This window comes from Antechinus flavipes, chromosome X, assembly GCF_016432865.1.
Source record: "Antechinus flavipes isolate AdamAnt ecotype Samford, QLD, Australia chromosome X, AdamAnt_v2, whole genome shotgun sequence".
Classification (NCBI taxonomy): domain Eukaryota; kingdom Metazoa; phylum Chordata; class Mammalia; order Dasyuromorphia; family Dasyuridae; genus Antechinus; species Antechinus flavipes.
Genome location: NC_067404.1, coordinates 80386398 through 80395215, shown reverse-complemented (window position 1 = coordinate 80395215; position 8818 = coordinate 80386398). Strand labels below are relative to the sequence as shown.

The 8818-nt window shown below is 43.2% G+C and overlaps 1 long non-coding RNA gene across 1 annotated transcript; it reads left to right on the top strand.

Annotated features, from left to right (window-relative positions):
* Positions 1 to 6229: 6229 nt before the first annotated feature.
* On the top strand, positions 6230 to 8381 carry LOC127542484 (uncharacterized). The gene is made up of 2 exons (XR_007948684.1): positions 6230 to 6293; positions 7398 to 8381. It is a non-coding gene; the product is annotated as an uncharacterized LOC127542484 (long non-coding RNA).
* The last annotated feature ends 437 nt before the right edge of the window (positions 8382 to 8818 follow it).

The following is an 8818-nucleotide window of genomic DNA, read 5'->3' as shown; positions in this document are numbered from 1 at the left end:
GGCCCCAAGTTTGGAGAGGCGGGGTCGAGGAAGCGGAAGGGGCGGGATCTCAAAAGCGGAAGAGGTGGGCCCGCCGCCCCCGGCCCCCCGAACTCTGGGGTCCTAACGGTTCCGCTGCGACCGGGCCGAAGCCGCCCTCTCTCCCAGATTCCCGGAACCCCAGACTCACCGGAGTCCTGACTCTGGGCGTCCCGCAAGTCCCCTTCTCGCCGTGAGAACCACCGAGACGTGCCGGCACCGCCGGCTCCTCCTGCCGGTAGGAGGCACTTCCGGTGCCCCTCTAGGACGCTTCGGAGGTCCGGCATCTCGGTGCTCCGCTGGAAGCTTCCCATTGGCCTGGAGAGGAAAGGGGCCAGCTCCGGGGCTAGCTAAGGAGGAGCTCCAGATGTGCTATAGCAACGCACACTTGGGAATAGGAGAAATTGTTTTGCTTGGCTCTGCATATTTTTTTGCGGGAGATTAGGGCTTTTTTTTTTCAAGGTTCTTTTTTCCAGTGAGAGTAAATAAATATGTAATAACTGAATGAATAGAATTTAATTATTAAAACAACAGAATAACTGAACAAATTGGACAGAATAAGAACACAGATAAAATTTAGAAATTGAATTTCTTAAAAATCAAAAGTTTTTGCACAAACAAAACCGATGTAGTTAAGTAGAAGGGAAACAAAAATATATATATTTGCAGCAAGTTTCTCCGATGAGGGTGTTATTTCTAAGATTTTACAGAGTATCCCAAAAGTTTTAGTGTATTTTCAGCTTTAATAACTTAATAAACTACGTAAACAAAGTGGGAGACCTTCTCCTGTCTCACTCTCTTTCTCGTTCCCTCCCTCCCCCCCGCCCTTTTTGTAGGACTTTATTTTTTCCAACTACATATAAAGATAGTTTTTCAACATTCACTTTTATAAGATTTTGAGTTCCAAATTTTTTTTTCTCCCTCCCTCCTCCCTGCTCCCAAGATGGCAAGCAATCTGATATAGGTTATGCAAGTACGATCATTAAATATATTTCCTCATCAGTCATGTTGTGCAACAAGAATCAGAACAAAAGGGGAAAACTGAGAAAGAAATACCAAGAAAAAGTAGAAATAATAAGCTCTGATCTGCATTCAGACTACATCTTTCTTTTTCTGAACATAGATAGCATTTTTCATCATGAATCTTTTGGAATTGTCTTGGATCATAGTATTGCTGAGAACAAGTTTCTTTTTTTTATTAAAGCTTTTTACTTTTCAAAACATACATGGATAATTCTACATTAGCCCTTGCAAAACCTTGTGTTCCAGTTTTCAGCCCCCCCCTTGCCTTCTCCCACCTCTCTCCCCTAGAAGGCAAGTAATCCAATGTATGTTAAACATGGTAGAAATATATGTTAAATTCAATATATGCATACATAGTTATACAATTATCTTGCTGTACAAGAAAAATCAAATCAAACCAGAAAAGAAAATGATGGAGAAAATAAAATGCAAGCAGACAACGACAAAAAGAGTGGAAATGCTATGTTACGATCCCCACTTAGTTCCCACAATCCTCTCTCTGGGTGTAGATGGCTCTTTTGATCACAAGACCACTGGAACTGGTCTGAATCATCTCAGTGTTGAAGAGAGCCAGGCTGAGAACATATCTCACTCTCTCAAGGACAGGAAAGCTAAATATCCACTTAAGGTTTCCGAGGGGTGTGACACACTACTTTTTCTTCTATTACCAGTAGTGACTTCAGCATCCATGAACTGTTCCTCATTGTTATAAGGAACCCAGTTTCATATAACCACTTAACATCGATCAGCTTTATTTATCTCAAAGACAGCCAGAACAAACATGCAAACATTTCCTGCTACTGTATCTAGGGTATAATTTCCTCATATACCATCTCAATGTCTGGGTGTGCATATAGGCTCAAAATTTAGCCCAGGGCTTATAAGTATCAGATCTCAATGTGTACTACAAATGATTTGGCATTGTTTAAAAAAAAAGGTAAGTCAATCAGTAAAGCAGAGTAGCGAGCTGTTGCTTGTCCTTTGTGTGCTGGAAGAGAACCAAAATGCCATCACTGTCTTCCAGGTACAGTGTATCTGTCTGACAGTGGCTGATCGGACTACTCTGAGCCTGGAAGGATCTGCCAGGGATTGGGCATAAATAGTATGACTACCACGAGAAGGAAAATGTCTCTAAATTTGTGCATCTCCTGTTTCTTTTGTGCTACTGCAAGTCTGCTTTGCTCATAGAGCACAGCACCTTCTCTGATGTGAACATGCCATGCTGTACCAGGGTCTCCCCTGTCTCATAATCCATTCCAAAATTCTTCAGAGATTGTAAAGGGCTGAAATTCTTAAAAGGTGTGTTTGAATCAGACAACTGAGCACTTAAGGCTAATTACCTATTCCACAATGACTCTATTAGCAAATGTTTGGGGAAAATGACTCTTCTCACCATTGGTGCTTACTCAATGTTTGTTGTATACAGATAATCGTAGGCAAAGATTAGAGGGTGGGGTGAAACAAGACAAACTTTACATTGATTTGACATAACTCATTTGTGGCTTTACTTGGCCCAAGGAAGAGGAGGAGAGAGGTTGGTGACTTTGGATTTGAGAATCCAGGAGCCTCGGGGCAGTTTTGTCTGTCTCCTTCATTTCTCCCCCTAAAGACCGAGGATTTTAATTTATCCTGACTCCAGGGAGCTAGCCAGGACTTTACAAGAGACATCTTAAGAGCATCCTTATACCTTCTGATCTCTGTGTGAGTACTTGCCTTGTGGGAGCTCTCCAAAATATAGTCAGAAGATTAAAGGCAAACATATGTGGAAGCAAACACACACAGTAGTACAGAAAACTATATTTGATAAACCTAAAGAACTTGGATAGTAGAGAAAGGACTCTCTATTTGTCAGAATCCACCTGGAAGACTAGCAGGCAGTCTGATAGAAATCAGGGATAGACTAGCACCTCACACCTAATACTAATGTAAGTTTCAAAAGGATCCATTACTTAGATATTAAAAATCACTCATAACAAATTCGCGGAGCAAGGAAGAGAGGACTGTTCCAATCTACAGACAGGGAAGAGTTTGCAGTGGAACCAGCGATGGAGAGGATCATACAGAATAAAAGGGACAATTCTGATTCTGTAAAATTTAGCACAATTTTACACAAATCTCTAGTGCAGTTAAACTTATGTGGGAAGTAAGTAACTGGGGAAAATCTTGGCAGCAAGTTTCTCTGATAAGGATATAAGTATGAGTATGAGCCACAGTTCAATAGATAAGTGGTTAAATAATATGAACAGGCAATTTTCTAAGGAAAGAATCCAAAGCATGAAGAATGCCATTGGAAAAAAGTTCTAATCATTAGTGCAAATGAAGGGAACTTTGAGATGCCTCTACCCTCTCATCAGGCTGGCAAAAACTAAACAAAAGAGGAAAACGACAGATGATGGAGGCATTGTACCTGACATATAGTGGGTGCTTAATAAATGTTTTTGATTGAAACAGGATACAGGTACATTGTTGGTGGAGCTGTGAAATCAAAGAAAGAAGACAAGGATTTATATATACAAAAATATCTGTAGCAGCTCATTTTGTAGAGGCGACAAATTGGAAATTAAGGAAGTGTGCCCCATCAATTGGAGAATGGTTGAATAAATTGTGGTATATGAACGTTATGGAATATTATTGTTCTGTAAGGAATGACCAGCGGGATGAATACAGAGAGGACTGGCGAGACTTACAGGAACTGATGCTGAGTGAAATGAGCAGAACCAGGAGATCATTATATACCTCAACAACGATACTGTTTGAGGATATATTGATGGAAGTGGATCTCTTCAATAAAGAGAGCTAATTCAGTTTCAATTGATCAAGGATGGACAGAAGCAGCTATACCCAAAGAAAGAACACTGGGGAATGAATATAAACTGCTTGCATTTTTGTTTTTCTTCCCGGGTTATTTCTACCTTCTGAATCCAATTCTCCCTATGCAACAAGAGAACTGTTCGGTTCTGCACACATAGATTGTATTTAGGATATACTGTAACCTATTTAACATGTATAGGACTGCTTGCTATCTGGGGGAGGGGGTGGAGGGAGGGAGGGAAAAAACTGGAACAGAAGTGAGTGCAAGGGATAATGCTGTAAAAAATTACCGTGGCGTGGGTTCTAGCAATAAAAAGTTATTTAAAAAAAAGAAAAAGGAAGTGTGCTCCTGTTGGGGAATGGCGAAACAATCTATGCTATATGAATGTAATGGAATATTATCGTGTTATAATAAATGATGAAATGGAGAAATTCAGAGGATGATGAGTGACAATGGTTAGAGGACTGGATTGGAGTCATAAAGATGAGTTCCAGTGCTGCCTCAAATACTAGCTCGATGACCTTGAACATGTTATGTTATTTGACCTCATTTTACCTCAGTTTCCTCATCTGCCAAAAAAGGGGTAAAATGTATCTACCTGGGGGGGGTAGTTGTAAGGATCAAATAAGACAATGAATATGTGTAAAGCATTTTGCAAACCTTTAAGTACTATATAAATTCTAGCTATTATTACTCTTGTTGTTTGTCCTTCATTTTAGAAGGCGACTAATTGCATCACAGATGATGTCTTGACTTGCTCATGAATTGAATTGAAGTGAGGCAGAGTGAAGCAAAGTTCTCAGCCTCAGTCACTATTATCTTAGCTAGTACTCCAAGGAAACCACAAAGACCTTTATATTTGTATTCAATGAAGTTTGCACTAGATACTTTACATAATAATATCTTTGTAAAGAAAAGCAACTTTGAAAGATTTTAGAACTCTGATCAATGAAATAAAGCACAAGTCCAAAAGAATGAAGTTCAAATGTTCACTTCATTTCCCAACAGAAGTGCTGAACTTACAATTCAAAACCATACATTTTCAGACATGGCTAATGTGCAGATTTGTTTTGCTCGACTATGTAGACATGAATTGAGATTTTTAAAATTTTCTCTATAAGGGAAGTAGAAGAAGAGCCGGATTAATTAAAAATAAAATTAAGGGGCAGCTAGGGCGTGCAGTAGATAGAGCACTAGCCCTGAAGTCAGGAGGACCTGAATTCAAATGTGATCTCAGACACTTGACACTTCCAAGCTGTGAGAGCCTGGCCAAGTCACTTAACCCCAATTGCTTCAGCCAAAAAAAAATTAAACACATCTGATAATGAATTAGAAATTATTATATGGCCATAAGATCAAGGCCTGACCTCCAGAGAGTGAGAGTGAGAGTCCATGCTATGCTAATATGTTAATTAATGAATGAAATTAATAGTTTAGGAGGTAAATGGAAGGCCTTTAAGAACGAATGCAAAATGACCAGAATTAGAACAATAATAATATTATAAAAAAAAACAATTTTGAAATTCTTAGAACTCTGATTAATGCAGTGATAAATGATTCCAGAAGTTTGAAGGTGAATCATGTCACCCCCCCCCCACTCCTGCCAGAAAGGTGATGAACTGACAGTGCAGAATGAGCTAGCCATTTTCAGACAGGGCCAAAGAGAGCAGCTCTTGACTGGACTGTGCAGCTTTGTACTAAGGGTTTTATGATGAAGGGTTTTTTCCCCTTTGATTGGCTCCATGGGGGGCAGAGTAGAGACAAAGGGGGAAGGACCGATTCATAAAAAGAAAAATGCAAAACTAGCACTCTGCTCTCTGGCAGGAGGGAGAGGCATCCCCATTGAAAGAAATGCCAAGGGTAGAGGTCAGGGAGGAACTCTCTGATCAAGATACAAAAGACAATTCCCTGTTATTTTTTAAAGCAACATAACCACATGCTTTAGCTGATGAATTAGTTCTCACTGGAAGCTCAAAAACAGCTCACACAAACCCTCCAATCCACTTTCTATTTTGCAAAGACCCAAACCAAGCTCCTCCACCTGTGCAAGGAGCTTTAAGGGAGCTATCTCTGAATTCTTTCTTTAGCAGGGGAAGGGAAAGGAATACGCATTGATATAGTGCCTACTGTGTGCCAGCACTGTGCTAGGACGAGACTATGGATAGTCACACTCACACTTCTCCTCTAGGAATGATCTATGAACTAAGGCGGGTGCCCCTGGGCCGGACTCGGGCCTCAGTTTCCTCTGGGTGCCAGAGAGGTTGAATCTGCAGTGAAGGCCAAGGGCCTCTAGGGGACAGGCTTGAACCAGGAACCAAGGAGAAGGCCTCCGCGGCGTCCTAGAGCGGCACCGGAAATGGTCCTGGGAGGTGAGATGGAAGCTGCCAGGGGGAGGAGGACGGACTTCCGGCGGTGCCATTTTGCGCTACCCGGTGCTCGGGTAAGTGTACTAGGGGCCTAGGGGCGGGCGGTGGGCCCTGGGTGCTAGGGCTCTCCCTTCTGTTCAGCCCCCGTCTCCGTCCGCCCGCGTCGGGGAGGGCCGGCCGGCCAACCGCGTGGCGGGGGGAGGTCGGCGCCCTCCCCATGGCAGTCTTCTCCTCGCCTTCCTTCCCTCCCCACCCACTTACGGCCCGCACATGCGCAGTAGTGGCCCCGGCCCTCCCGGGCTGGGGTGCGAGCTGGCCCGGACCTGCCCCTCCCCTGCCCAACAGTGGAAGCCGAGACACGGGGCACGCAGCCAGTCCGCGAGTCATTATTAAGCGCCTACTGTGTGTAAGGCAGCCTCTGGGGAGAACCGAGACTCGAGAGCCAACTCGCAAGGGTAACGGAGCTCTCCCACTCCCCCACCCGCTCGAAGCCGGCACACTCTTGGGGGCCGATCCTGGGCAAGTGGTTCTCCCCGGGGTTCTCTTTCCCCATCTGTAAAAATGGGAGCTCGGGCCCGGATCTTCATTTCATGTTGCTTTTGGACATCTTGGGGAGGGGGGCTGGGGACTGCCACATTTAGGGTAGCCCGTGGCTTTTGAGCGACAGGATTGGATGCTGCAAATAGTGCTTGACTCTCCTGCCTCCTTCAGTCTCCCCGCCACTCCCCAGAAGGGGTTTAGACCACCCTTTCACTTTTATTACGGACAGTTGTGAAGCTGAAGGTGAGAGTTACTAGCTCTGTGGCAATTGGTGAGCCCCAGCGGCCCTTAAGGGCCCCAAATAGTCTATCTTGGGGAGTAATGCTAGCTCCTCATGGTTTTATAATCCTCATCTCCCCTCGGAACCTCACCTACTTTCCAAAATGAAGGGTTGAGATTGGTGATTTCTAAGAGTTGAGACCATGGCCGTTCTTCTAAGTGAATTGTGCAAAGAAATGGCCTTGTTCAGTGATTTTTGTGAAAAGGCAAAGCATTGTGGGATGTGAAGAGATGGTCTTGATGAGGATAGAGTCTAACCAACTAGCTTAGTGCCTTTCAAGTGCAAGTCCCTAGCAGATTTCTGTGGTGAAATATATCTTCCTTTAAAATCCTGAAGTAATTATGATTTGCACTTTCAGCATTGTAAAGGAGCATGGTCTCTAGGAGAAGTTGGCGTTACTGAGTTCAAATCCTGGCACTGGCACTGGCACTTATTCCCTTTATGACATAACCTCAATGTATGAACCGAGAATGCTATTTTCAGGACCTACCTCACAGGGTTGTTGTGAGGAACAAATGAAATAATGTTTGTAAAGCACTTTGCATCCCTTACCGGAGTCTGTAGATGTCATTATTGGGGGCCCTTCTTCAATCAGAGCATTTCCCAGTACCTTCACACAGCATACTGGATGGGTGGTTAACCCTCTGGAGACAGGCTTAGCTACTCCACCTCTGGGACAATACACATAACCCTCGCTAAGTTAGATCTGCTGGGTCTCTTACTTCTTGGGTCTAGCCAGCTCTACACCCCTCTGAGGCATTGGATGTCCCTTTAGAGGAGGTCATAGAACCCCCAAGTTGGAATAGACCTAGGTGGAGTCTGCAGCAAAGGAAAAATTCCCTCTGCAATAGGGCACTTTGCCTTTGTGTCTTGGGTCCTTTTGGTATCTGGGGAAGCCACTGGGACCCTTCACAGAAGACTACTTTTAAAAGAATACAATAAAATACATAGGTGTACAAAAGAAAACAATTTTACTGGAATACAGTTATCAAAATATGCCAGGTAAAGAATCCCCAGGCAATTCTGAAAAGAGGACATTTAGCTTCCTGAGCCAGCTTGTTCTGGGAAGTGTTCAAAGGGTTTTCCTTATATCCAATGGAAATCTGATTTCCTGCTACCATCACCCCTATTTCTTAATTATTAATCCAATCCCTCATCCACATAATCATGCTACAAGTCCGGTTGTAATGCCTTCTTTGCTTTTTTTGAGGAGTGTGAACTGCCACATGAATAAGAGGTGATGACTGACTGAAACTTGATGGACACTTCTCGCTCTACGGAAATTTGCATTGGGCAAATTTGGCTAAAAAATTCTAAATTAAACCTGCATTCCAAAAAAAAATACTGTTAACTTTATAACTCTGTGATCTCTCTTATTTCTGAGGCTCCAAGTGAAAGTAGAACTGATAGGCAGGGAAACGATCTCTACCTTGGGGGGAGGTAGGAGACCTCCAGGCTGAGAGGATGCCTTTGCTACATCCACCCAAGCGATCTGTGTCTATCTCCCTATCTCACCCTATGTGTCTATCTCCCTTTGATCTGATTACCTCAGTATCCTGTGTCTGTTCTCTTCTGTCTGTGTCCCTGTCCGGCCTGTCTCTCCCTTCCTGGCCCTAAAAGTTCCTTTTCCTGTTCTCTGTTCTACATTTAAATTCCTGTAAAAATCACTTTATGAAGAAGTCTACTGAACAGTTCACTTATATCAAGTGAGAACATGTGCAATTGTGTGTGTGTGTGTATGTATGTATGTAAATAAAACTAGAGTAAGAAAGAGTACCC